This window comes from Moschus berezovskii, chromosome 27 (assembly GCF_049115385.1).
Source record: "Moschus berezovskii isolate FMDL1 chromosome 27, NW_MosBer_1.0, whole genome shotgun sequence".
In the NCBI taxonomy this organism is placed as follows: Eukaryota; Metazoa; Chordata; class Mammalia; order Artiodactyla; family Moschidae; genus Moschus; species Moschus berezovskii.
In genome coordinates this window covers 13115613-13129388 of record NC_142486.1, presented here as the reverse complement: position 1 = coordinate 13129388, position 13776 = coordinate 13115613, and the positions used below count along the sequence as shown (strand labels likewise).

The window sequence follows — 13776 nt, the reverse complement described above, 5'->3', positions numbered from 1 at the left end:
TATACATTTATTAGTTGATGGCCACTAGGGTTGTTTCCATTGGGCTATTAAAACTAACCCTGCCGTGAATATTCATATACAGGTTTTCATACATATGGATGTATGTTATCATTTCCCCTTACCCTGGCAGTGGCATTGTTGGGTCATAGGGTAACTCTATGTTTAACATTTGGGGATCTACTAGACTTCTCCAAAGTGGCTGTACCATTCTACATTGCCCCCAGCAGTGTCATGAAGTTCTTAGTTCTCCCCATCCTTGCTAACCCTTGTCACTGTCCATCTTTTTGATTAGAGCCATCCTAGTGGGTGTGAAGTAGCATCATATTATGGCTTTGATTTGCATCTCCCCGATGGCTAATGATGTTGAGCACTTTCTCTTGCACTTCTTGGCCATTTGTCTGTCTGCAGAGCAGCCTATTCAGATCCTCCACCCAATTTTTAATTGGATCATTTGTCTTTATATGATGAGCTGAGGCCTCGGAGTGAAAATGAAGTTGGCTTCCAGGGTCTCTTCTCTCTCTCTGATCTCGCACTTCATCATCTTTCTGGATTCTAGTGTGCAAGGTCTTTCGAATCATTCCTTACGGGCAGCCTCTTCCACGGACTCTGTGTAGGGCTGGCGTGGAGAGGGCAGTGAGGTGCAGAGGAATGAACCAGGCAGCGGAGGCCAACATTCTTGTTCTGCCTCCTCCCAAAACTAGCTGTGTAACATCAACCAAGTCACTTTCTCCCTCTCCCCACCAGGTGCCCGAGACTGTTCATCCCGGTGTCTCAGCCAAACCTAGAAAGGCAGCTCTGCAGCTCCCCGGTCACCCAGGGATGAAGCGGTACCCTACTCTGCTGTCTTGCAGGACGCTGCTTTATCATAAAGTAAGTTATGTTTGGCTTTTCTCGGCATGAGAATAAGGAACCCCGGGACTCCAACGGGAGAATTCCAGACAGTTGACAGGTCAGCCAGCCGGAAAGGGAAGGGTTTCTCTGTGAAGGCCTCCAGTCTGTTTTCAGCAAGCTTTCTTTCCAATTCATGAGGACAGATTCCTGAAGTAACAGGAGATGTCACTGACACCTTTCTTCATCTCAGGAGAGAAGAAAGAGACGTTTCTCTAGATTCTGTCATGAAATTTGGAATATAGGAGAGAAAAAAGTTTACCCCTAAAAAAGTGAGGGGAGGAGAGTCAAAGAACCCAGAATTAAATAAACTGATGTGGTTCCTGTGACCACATCCTGACAATCTAGATCAAAAGGTGTTTGAGGGCCACCTAGGCTCCTGTAACCCCAACACTCCATCCCAGCAGAGAGGTGGGGAGCCTCCTGACCCTCACCTCCAGAGTCCTTAGTTCTATAGTCTCCTTTCAAGGCCTGACCTAGTATGAGACCCTGAGAACCTGGAAGCCCAGTTCTGGGGCCCCTTTCATCCTCTCTCTCGTAATGAAGCCCTAAAGCTCTGGGGCTGGTCTCTCAATGTCTCCTCCCCACGGACAGGAATTCTTCCTGGTATCAGATTGAAGTCACTTTGGAAACCATTTAAACCTATTTACAACGTTAAAAGCAGCGTTGGAGGAGTGCTCAATGCAGAAATTACATCAACAACCCTATCCTGTGATCCAAGAGCTTGCAAATTTTAGCCTTTTGTTTGTTGGCAAAGATCTGTTCAAAACAATGCAGATTTCTGGCGAAGAGAACATTTACTTTGTTACTTCTGTTCTTCCGATCTTTTTAGAGACTCCTTGATAACTCACTACCCAGATGGACAGGATCACCCCTGATCCTCGGTGCTCCCCTCTGCCAGCCTGGAGACGGTGAGCTGGTTTTTCCCAGTTTAAATGCACATTCCATCCCGCTAAATTGGATGGACACATACTGCTTTCCTTCACAAGTCCTTTTCCAAAAATTCAATTTCAAACCTCTCTTTTATTTATGATTGTTTCTCAGAAATAGGATTTACCAATATGGACTTCAAGACATATTTCAATTTAAATACCACAGGGGTGAGAACCTCTAAAATACCTGATTTCTATTGCCTGTTGATCCACGTCATTTCTCTTAATGCGAGATGAGGAATTAAAACGAAGCTTGGCAAATGACATGTGATTTCACAGGAGGAGAGAAACGCATATTGAAAGCAGCTTGATTGATGGAGCATGAAAAGAGTGTTGGGAAAGCTTTTTGTTCCTTTCTTTTGATTTCTGTTGCTGTTGCTTGTGCATGTAAAAGAATAATATTGGGGAGGAAAATAAATAATATCAGGTCTATGTGCATCGACTTAAAATTTTCCCCAGCCTTACTATCTATAGTCTGCTAGCATGTAACTGTCAGAAAGGTCTGGGCTTCTATGTTAGAAAAACAGCTCAAAGCTGCCTCAATCAGCCCCCTCAGGGTCAGTTTGGCCCTGTCCTCCCCCATCCCCCACCTCTCTTTTCCTGTACTTAAGACTGCCCCATGCTGGCTTTCTCTGGCTCCTTCCATCTCTGACCTCTTTACAGACTCCTCCCTTTGGCCTATCCCTCCTTGCAAAGGGCAGCTCTGACCAAGTAGATATCAAACATTTTGTCCATCTTTGTACTCCTACTGGTAATTCTAGCAATTTCCCTCTCTTAGTCATTTAAGCTACAGATATGTATACTAAGACCAGAGCTTGGAGCTAAATGCTGCCAGGGATATAAAGGTAATTGAAACGTGGATCCTACACACAGTCTTTGTTCTGTACTCAGAGCTTATAACTGGAATTCCAGGAGAGTGTTGAGAACTGCTCTAGAACCTTGGGATGGAAGCAGCCACAACGAGGTGGCAGGGTGGGGCAGTGATAACCTCGTGTTCATTTCTCCAAGTACACATCCATGCTCTACTACCACCCAGTCTGCAGGTTGCCTGGGATTAAGGAGGAGCTGGTAGGATGTGGATGAACCAGGCTTAACCACAGGAGGACAGTGAATGAGATTTGGCTCTTTTTCTCTTTAATCTTTATTTTTTATTGAAGTAGAGTTGTGTTTATATATACTATATATATAATAGAGTTTATATATATATATATTTATTTTTCAAAAAGACATCTACTTTTTTAAGGTCTGTTACTACCATTGGCCAAAAATGTCAATTAATTTTTAAAATGTTGGACAAGTAATTGGGTTAGGAGCCACGGATATCAGGGAAGTCTGGGGTTTCTGAGACTGATGATAAGCTGTGAGTCAGGAAAGACACAGGATGGAATGTCAGGATCCAGGGACTTGGGGGCAAAGTAAATGATCCAGTCATTATGACGACCAACAGGAACCAGACGGTTGGCCTTAGGAGCCAGAATGCTGCCACCATAGCAGAGTCTAAAGACCAGAAATTCCAGACCATCATGCCCATCAATGCTCTTGGGAGATGCTGAATGATTCAGAGCCAGGGAAAGACAAACGCAGATCCCAGTTCACTTGGGTCTGGGCACAAAAGGAAACTCAGAGCCATCAGATGACCCTCCTGAGTCAATCCGAGCCTGAGGCTGGGGGCTGGGGGCCTGATGGGTTACAGCATCAGTGGATTTCACCATCTCTTCAATTTTTTTGGTGTAAACCTTAGGACTTTGATCAGGAAAGGATTCTTACAATGGGAGAGGACACTCAAATGCCTAGAAGATGGTGAATCTCCATCCCTCTTAATGAATTCCAACTTCTATTTTGGTGTCAGACAGACTAGAGAATAGTGGATGGAATTTTCCTTGGGCGCGTAACTGTCCGCTGACAAACCAAACCCAAACATGGCACCACTCATGGCAAAGATGAGGCCAACCTTTGCCAGTGTCAGCACGGGTTCCTGCAGACTCCACCACAAAGGCTGTAACCTGGGCAGCATGGCCTCTTGGGAGCTGTGGCCTTAATCTCCACCCACCCCACCCCCAGAGGTGTGGCCTTAAGACAGAGCCTAGGGGAGGTGCATCCCCCAAGGCTGATGTGGCTGAAAAGCCAGTGTGCTTTCTTCATCCTCTCTCTCCCACTGCCCAGGGACTTGGAAGTCACCTGTTATAGGTGGAAAAGCCACATGGAGAAGAAGCCAAAGTCTCCGAGTGACCACAAGGAAGGCTACCTTTCCACCCTGAGCATCCACAATGGGTTTTTGTTAAATTCTCAAAGAGAGACTTCCCTAGTGGTCCAGTGGTTGACAGTCTGCCAATGCAGGGGACACGAATCTGATCCCCGGTCTGGGAACATCCCACATGCCACACAGCGGCTAAGCCTGTGCACCATAACTCCTGAGTCCCTGCTCCTCCAGTCAGTGCTCTGCAGTAAGAGAAGCTACCGCAGTGGGAAGCCCACGCAATGCAACTAAGGAGTAGCCCCCGTTCGCGGCAACTAGAGAAAGCCTGCAAAGCAGCAACAAAGACCCAGTACAGCCAAAAATCAATTTAAAAAAATACTTAAAAAAATAAACTCGCAGTGAAGCCAGCGAGATGAAGAGGTTTGCCTCTTCTAGCAGCCAGAATTACCAGCCCTAGAGACACCCCATCCCTTGTTTTGACTTGTGTGTAGAATTTGAAAATGTCTACAGGAATCCCAGGCTTTGAATGGATTAGATGACCTGAAGCAAGTGGCCTCCCAGAGGTTCCTTCCAACCTGGTAATCTCATTTCTGTTTCTCTCTCAGAAAACAATCCACTGCTGAGCATCCCTGGAGGCCGGTTACTGCATCTGCATGCTGATGATGGCCGCGATGTGCCCCCAACCCACGTGGTCCTCTGCCCTGCGTGGGGTCATTTTCATGTTAGGCAAATGGCTGAAACGTTTGGCCAGCAGCAGCATGGATAAAGGGAAATAGTCTTTTAAATTTTTAAACAGTTCTCCCCAGCACTGCTTTGTTCTTGCTCTCCGAAAGTGGTATCTGGCATATCTTCCAGGCCTGGGGTCTATTGGAACAATTGTAAAATGTCATCTCTTCTACCCGCTGACTTCTGCGGCTGTAAGCTGCTGGTGGCCGGGCTCCCACAGAGTCCGTGGGACCGAATGTGTGAACTCACTTCCCATTCACAGAAAGCTCGGTCCAAAAAGGCCAGCCTGACTGAACTATGTCTATCCTCTCTCTGGCTCAGAGAAAACACAGGAATGTCGTTGTATTATCTCGAATGTATCCCCTTCTTTTCCCTTTTGTGAAAATCCTGGGATGTGTGGGGTTGGGTTTTGATAGTTCTCAGAATGCCAGTGAATGGCATTGATCTTGACACCTTAAAGAACCAGCAGCTCCGGGTTGCTTCAAAGGCCGCCTCCAGGCCTTTGTCCTGGAGAATTTGAAACACAGCCCAGCCCGTGATTGAAGTTCATGTGTCTGACATGCTTAACAGATGCCCTGTGCTCCTGGATTTTCTTGTCACCCCTGGGTCCTAGGATGAGTGCTCAGGGGGCAGGAAGGAATCATGACTGCTGTAGGGAAACTGCACCCCTCCACACACACACCTAACCCTTGGCCAATTGATTCATTGAAGTCCTCGCTCCCAGGACCTCAGAATGTGACTAGATTTGGAGACAGAAACTTAAAAGACAGAACTTAAGGTTTGAGTGAGTGAATGCAAGTCACTCAGACGTGTCCAACTCTTTGTGACCCCATGAACTATACAGTCCATGGAATTCTCCAGGCCAGAATACTGGAGTGGGTGGCTCTTCCCTTCTCCAGGAAAGGATCTTTCTGAAAGGTTGGGATCTTCCCAACCCAGGGATTGAACCCAGGTCTCGTGCATTGCAGGCAGATTCTTTACCAGCTGAGTCACAAGGGAAGACAACTTAAGGTTTATTGAAGTCATCAGGGTTTGGTGGGGCCCTAATCCAGTATGACCAGTATCTTTATAAGATACTTCACTGGCGGTCCAGTGGTTAGGACTTCGCCTTCCAACACAAGGGTTGTGGGTTTGATCCCTGGTTGGGGAGTTAAGGGGCTTCCCTGGTGGTTCAGATGGTAAAGAATCTGTCTGCAATGTGGGAGACTTGGGTTCGACCCCTGGGTTGAGAAGATCCCCTGGAGAAGGAAAAGATTACCCATGAAGAAGGGAAGGGAAAGATTACCCATCCTAGTATTCTGGCCTGGAGAATTCCATGGACGGTATAGTTCATGAGGTCGGAAAGAGTCAGACATGATTGAACAACTTTCAGTTAGGGGGTTAAGACCCCACGTGCCTTCTGGCCAAAACTCCAAAAACATAAAATAGAAGCAATATTGTAACCAATTCAATAAAGATTTTAAAAATGGTCCACATCAAAAGGAAAAAAAAAAAAAAAAAAGACTGCAGGGCTTTGCTATGGCAGCCTTAGCAAACGAATACAATATCCCTCCTCTGTTTTCCCTGGGTTTCATCCCAGGGCACTTCTGTGGAGAATCCAGGGCAATTCTGTAAAGCAGCGATCCCCAAGTCAGACCATGGACTGGCACTGGTCCATGGCCTGTTAGCAACCGGGCTGCACAGCAGGAGGTAAATGGTGGGCAAGCCAGCGAAGCTTCATCTGTATTTACAGCCGCTTCCCATTGCTGACATTGCTACCTGAGTTCCACCTCCTGTCCGATCAGCGGGAGTGTTAGATTCTCATAGGAGAAGAGACCCCACTGGGCTTGCATCATCCTGAAACCATCCCCCTTCCCAAGCCAGTCCGTGGAAAAATTGTCTTCTTTGAAACCAGTCCCTGGTGCCCAAAAGGCTGGAGACAGCTGCTGTAAAGGAAAACATTCTTTCAAAAAAATTCATCTTGAAGTAGTTAGTTGCCCATGAAATTGTAGCACCTTCTGTCATTAGCTTAGAGGCCTGCTTTGGGAAACCTTTCCAAATCCCCTCTCGGAAACAGAGGAGCTTTGGTTAAAGAGCTTCCATATGGGGGAGAAGCACTTTCTGGCGTGCAGACAGGAAGTGGCTTCTTCCACAAAACGAGACGTTCCATTCCGACAGGAAGGGGCTTCTTCCACAAAATGAGAAGTTCCATTCCAAGTGAAGAAGTGGGGTTAACATGAGGGATGCTGCTTTCTCAGCATCACAGAAGGGGCACCAGGAGACAGCCCTGAACACTCCTGGTGACATGTCAGCCTGTCCAGGAAGGACTGATGCTGAAGCTCCAATACTTTGGCCACCTGATGTGAAGAGCCAACTCATTAGTAAAGACCCTGATGCTGGGAAAGACCGAGGGCAGGAGGAGCAAGGGGTGACAGAGGATGAGATGGTTGGATGGCATTATCAACTCAATGGACATGAGTTTGAGCCAACTCCGGGAGACGGTGAAGGACAGGGAGGCCTGGCGTGCTGCAGTTGATGGGGTCACAAAGAGTCGGACACGACTGAGCGAACGAACAAAAACAATAAGACCTACGGTGTGATATACACGAGTCTGTGTTTACTACTGGAGACAAAAGCATGGTATAGCTAATGGTCCAGAGATCTACGGCCTCCATTCATAACTGAAGTAATTACTAATGTCAGTTAGAGATGAGTGAACATAAAACATATATTTGACATTCCTGACCAAGCTGCTAGACCATCCTGTCTTATCAGACCCATCAGAGACATAGGGAATCTAGGCTAAACACCCTTGTTTGGGGGTTACAGTCAGCTACCATCTAAAAATTTTAAATGGAGATTTCAAGAGTTTTTTTTTCATCTCTCCACAAACAGGTTTTCCAAGAGGCAGAATCAAGCTGAAGAGGTATGTGATTTTCTTTGGCAATGCAGAGCCTGCGTGGGTATTTTGATCTGTATTAAATGATTGATTTAAAAATTAACGATTGCTAGTGGAATAGTAACCGCAAGAAATCAGATTCATGCAAATCCCACAAGGGAAAAATATTGCATGATTTATCTCTTTGTCAGCATTCTGGCATTCTCAGATGAAAGTTAGTTTTTTTTCCACCCTTGCTTTGTTTTTGTACTTATCCTAATTTTCTACATAACACAGTTTCCAGATTGCGAGGAATGATTATCCTTATTCAGTGTGAATGGTACCAGAGATCTATTTGTGAAAAGGGCCACGTTCCTCCCATCATCAACCACCCTCCCCTTTGCCTTGCCAGAGTACATCCCCCTCTGATGAGATTAACTGAAAGTTCAACGGGATAAAGGGGTGGCTTGTTGGTTTAGGGATATGATTCTTGCTTTGGGTGCGAGAGGTTCCAGGTTAATGTCCTAGACAAGCCTGGGTTATCCGCTCTGGTTTACCCATTGTTGAGGAGGGCACGGCAACTTACTCCAGTATTCTGGCCTGGAGAATCCCCATAGACTGAGGAGCCTGGTGGGCTACAGTTCATGGGGTCGCAAAGAGTTGGACATGACTGAGCGGCTAAGCACAACTGGATAAAGCAAAAATTCCAAGCTTCGCATTTCAACTATGAACAGTGGCACTGGAAAGTTTGCTGTGCCGAGCTTTGCAATAGGTCCTGGGGTAATAGGATTTTGTGATGCTCACAATACATTCCATAGTTTGGAGTGTTTCTTGCTTGCCATTTTCAGTTGTGTGCTGCGCTTAGGTGGGTTGCAGTGTTTCTTGGGCTGCTGACAATTATTCACCTCCATGACAGAGGGAAAAAGGAGTTCAGCTCCACCTGCTGGAGTGAGCGGAGCTGTCCCCAAGGGCTTCCTTGTACAACTACCCTGCAGCAGAACCTCTGGTGATGGGACAGAAACATCAGTCTGAAGAGGATGGACAGCTGCCGTGTCCAGGATGCCAGTGGGCACAGCCCAAATCGCCGGGAGAGGAGACAGTGGAGTCTTTCTCCCAGGTTTGCACTCTGGCGATGAGGGTGTGGTTCACCCAGACACAGCTTCATCCTCAGAAGATTCTCATAAAACTGCCCAGTGCCACTGACATCTCAGATCTTTTTCTCTGCTGACTCCTTTCCTGAAGCAATGTTCTTCCCTCACATAGCATCACAAGCCTCAGTTCCCAGGATCCAGACTTAGAGGGCTCCGTATACACTGAGGGCAGATACCCAAACTGAATGGTTCACTTCATTATTTCCATGTGTTCCTCCAGCCCAAGCCGACACTCCTAAATTCACCTCCTGCATCGTCCCGGTTACACTCACTCTATGCTCTCCTGTCTATTCTAAACTCAGCCACTGCCCACGCTGTGTCCACACCAGGACCGCCCTCCTCTCCTGTCCTCTCTGCCTTGTCAAATTCCACCCACTTTTCAAGGCCCAGCGAACTCCCCTCTCCCCACAGGAAGCACTTTCCTAACCCTCCAAGGGAGGGACAGCCCCCTTTCCTCATCTATAATAACACTCCTTATTTGTGCCACTATTTCACAGATGGAGCAGATGGTCTAAACTGCGGGCTGCGCACGGGCACACTGTACATGATGCCAACTCGTGAGCGGCATACAGAGCCAGTGTCGAGAAATATCCCAAACTCCCTGTCTCCGCTGATCCTCACCCTCTACGACAATATCCTGCTCCACAGTTCCTCCCTGACCGATGCAGAGTGACCCACTCTGACCCCAGGCTCCTTTTCTTTGGCTTCCGTCGTTCAGTTACTCCTACTAAACCTTTTCAGAAGGAGGGGCCTCAGATCATGATGCCTATTCTGATGAAATAATAATAACAAAGTAATGAGAGTTAAACTTAACTGTATTGTAAGCACTTTACATTTATTAATTCATTACTAACTCAATCACAAAATAACATAATGAGGAACGTGCTGTTATGTTTCCCATTTTAGAAACAAAGAAAGTGAGGCAGAGAGTTTTAGCAAATTGTCCACAGATACCCAGTATCCATGGGACTTCCTGGCGGTCTGTGGTAAAGCTTCTGCCTTCCAATGCAGGGGCTGTGGGTTTGATCCCTGGTTGGGGAACGATTCCCACATGCAATAGAGCAGCTAAGCCCACGGGCCACGACTAGACAGTCCATTTGCCACAACTAGAGAATCCTTTGAACTGCAGGGAAAACCCCGCACACCACAACAAACCCCAGCACAGACAAAATAAATAAATAAATTTAAATAAAACAACTTCCCCCTCAAAAACCCAAAGACACCCAGTGTCCTGTGTTTTCTTAGACTCTGTCTCTGTTCGTGTAGCATCCATTAATCATGGCACCAAACTAACAGCCACATTTTTAAGCTCTCCCCTGCCATCCAGGGCCCATAATCTGATCCGTCTCCTTACAACTCTCAGTAACCAAGTGGAGGTTTTCCTTGCTCTAAATCACCCAGGGCCAGGCACCAGACACTTGGGACAGCCCCTATGACCCAGGTTGCCGGAATTACTCAAACCGGCCAGTCCTAAGCTGTTTACCCTGCCCCGTGAGCCATCCTGGTGGGAAACCCAGTAAAGGCTTTGGCCAGGCTTTCCCCTTGCTCCTTCTGCCTCCCGACATGTGGCACAGCCCTCATTTCGAGAAGTGTGAGTAACAGTGAACTTCTCTTCCAGTGGCATTGGTCCCTCTGTGCCACCATTATATAACCTTTACAAATTAAGCCAAGGCACAATCACTCAGCGAGGAAGTAACCGAGTTGGGGGATCTGAACCCTGCTGTCTGCACATCCCATCCTTCCTACTTGGGCTCTAAGTCTTCAATTCGGCTCAGCTTAGTCCATTCTCCATTACTTGGAATTTTTTCTGGAACCCTCTCATTTTACCTCTGCATCTGCACGCTCCTTTGCACTCTCTTGGAAAAACCACTGTGTTGGATTAGACCAAGAGTCTGCATTGCCTGGACCAATATCCAAACTACTAAATACTATTGGAGAAAAATCTCATAAGCACACAGAATTGCCTCCATAAACGTAAGTAATCAATCTCAAGGGGGCCCTAAATACTGTTGGGGAAGCCTAGTAGGTCTCCACGGGAAGATCTCTCTTTGGTTCTATGGCTGCTATTTCAACCTTCCCCATTCTTCTCCAATCTCCAACTACCCCTCACTTTCAGCTGATGCCTTTTTATTCTTTTAAAATTAATTTTTATTGGAGTATGGTTGCTTTCCCTGGTAACTGAGCTGGTAAAGAATCCGCCTGCAATGCAGGAGACCCCAGTTCAATTTCTGGGTTGGGAAGATCCGCTGGAGAAGAGACAGGCTACCCATTCCCGTATTGTGGACTTCCCTGGTGGCTCAGATGGTAAAGAATTCTCTTGCAATGGGGGAGACCTAGGTTCGATCCCTGGGTCAGGAAGATCCCCTGGAGAAGGGAAAGGCTACCCGCTCCAGTATTCTTGCCTGGAGAATTCCATGGACAGAGGAACCTGGCAGGCTACAGTCCATGGGGTTGCAGAGTTGGACATGACTGAGTGACTTTCACTTATGGTTGCCTCACAATGTTGTGTTAGTTTCTAAAATACAGCAAAATGAATCAGCTATACATACACGTATATCCCCTCCCTTTTGGACTTCCTTCCCACTCAGGTTACCACAGTGTGTTCAGTAGAGTTCCCTGTGTATGCAGTAGGTGCTCTTTAGTTACCTATTTCACACACAGTATCAATAGTGTACTTGTGTCGATCTCAATCTCCCAATTCCTCCCACTCTCCCCCTTCCCCCTTGAAACTGAAAAGTGAAAGTCACTCTGTCATGTCCAGCTCTTTGCAACCTCATGGACTATACTGTCCATGGAATTCTCAGAATATTGGAGTTGGTAGTCTTTCTCTTCTCCAGGGGATCTTCCCAACCCAGGGATCGAACCCAGGTCTCCCACATTGCAGGCGGATTCTTTACCTGCTGAGCCACAAAGGAAGACCAAGGATACTGGAGTGGGTAGCCTGTCCCTTCTCCAGGGGATCTTTCCAACCCAGGAATTGAACCGGGGTCTCCTGCATTGCAGGAAGATTCTTCACCAACTGAGCTATGAGGGAAGCCCTTGGATCCATATACTTGTTCTCTAGGTTTGCGTCTCTATTTCTGCTTTGCAAATAAGATCACCTATACCATTTTTCTAGATTCCACATATATGTGTTCATATATGACATTTGTTTCTCTCTTTCTGACTTTCTCCTGTGTGACAGGCTCTAGGTCCATCCATGTCCCTACAAATGATGCAATTTCTTTCCTTTTTACGGCTGAGTGATATTCCATTATATACATGGACCATATCTTTATCCATTCCTCTGCTGACACTACTGCCTGCATTTACTGCATTTCAACAGAAGCCACCAGGTGGGAAAGTGCACAGCCCCAGACTCCCACCTTCCTCTCTTTATAGGGAAATCTGCTCTCCCTAGTGTAAAAGATTCCCTTCCTGCTAAATCCAGGAGCACCTGGAACTCCTTATCATACGTATCTCAGTCTTGCTGACACATCTCATTCATTCATCTGTCGAGTATATACTGTGTACCAGGTGTGTGTTAGTTGCTCAGTAATGTCCGACTCTATGCGACCCCATGGACTGTAGCCCGCCAGGCTCCTCTGTCCATGGAATTCTCCAGGCAAGAATACCAGAGTGGATTGCCGTGCCCTCCTCCAGGGAATCTTCCTGACCCAGGGATCAAACCTGGCAGATTCTTTACCATCTGAACCACCAGGGAAGCTGTATCAGGTACCAGTGGGGAAAAAACACTAAAGATCCCTGCCCAGACAGTGAATATTTTAGCAAGGGCAGATATGTATTAAACAATACCTACAATACATAAGTAAATTATGTAGTACATTGGAAGGTGGGAAGCCTTTGGAGAAGAGAAGTAAAGTGGTGTGGGGGACTCGGCAGGGCTGGGGTGTGGGCAGGAGATGAGAGAGGTGGTAGCATGAAGGAGGGAAGAGATCTTTGTGGGAAGAGCATTCCAGATGCCGAGAAGAACTGGATCAGAAGTCTGATGGTAGGAGCCTGCCGCCGGAGCTTAAGGAATGTCGAGGAGGTCAGTGGGGCTGCGGAAATGAAGGTGGGAGGAAGAGGAGATGAAGATAATTCTCAGAGGGTCTGTCTTGGAAACTGAAAGGACTCTAGCTTTTACTTTGAGTGAGATGGGGAGCCATTGATGGTTCTGGAGCAGAGGAGTGCCGTGATCTGACTTAAGTGGTAAGAGCATCGCTCTGATTGCTGTGTTGAGATGGATTATGGGAAGCAGGGTGGAGGCAGGGAGACCCAAGAGATGGCTCCTGCAGTGATCCAGGCAGGAGGTGAAGGTGACTCAGCCAAGAAGGGAGCAGGGAGCTGGCAAGAGGTGACTGGATTCTTGGAACTCTTCCCTTCCTTGGCTGCTATAGGGCCACTTTCCTGTGGTCTTTTCTGCCATGCTGGCTGCTCCTTCTCAGCCTCCCAGAAGGGATCTCCCTTTACATGCTGGGGTACCCAGGGCTCCTCTCCCAAGTCCTCTCTGGTCAGTTGCTAGCTTCCTGCTGGGGAAGTTGAACATCAGGCCGGTAAATCCAATGGTCTGCTCATCTCTCTGTCCACATGGGTCACAGACCTCAGACACTTAGTCTCAAACTCACCATAAATTTTCCCATGCCATCTCAGGAAACAGAACCCAAGACCTAACCCAGATGTTCAGAGAAGAAACCTGGGAGCTTCGTTCTCCTTTAATAGCAAAGCCAACTTGTCACCAGGATCTGGTGAGCTTGCCTCCGAAGTAGCTTCTGAAAGCATTTGCTTCTTTCTATCCCCGCTGCCACTCCCCACTCAGCATCCTCCCAGGAGGACCACGGGGCCATTCCTGATTGGTCTCCTTGCATCTGTCATGACCTGCTTCAACCCGTGCTCCACATCCCTGCCAGAGTGAGCTTTCAAGAAGCCCAACACACCTTAGCTCTGCCCATCTTCCATCTCCAAGGGCTCCATGCGACCTTGGGAGAAGGTCTAAAATCCACCCACAAAGCCTGGCAGACCAGGTCACTGCTGATCTGCTCCTGT

General features: G+C 47.3%; 1 protein-coding gene across 2 annotated transcripts in view; it reads right to left on the bottom strand.

Annotated features, from left to right (window-relative positions):
* GALNT17 (polypeptide N-acetylgalactosaminyltransferase 17) overlaps window positions 1-13776 on the bottom strand; it is a 440942-nt gene that overhangs the window by 30089 nt on the left and 397077 nt on the right. The gene's annotated exons all lie outside the window — the stretch shown is intronic.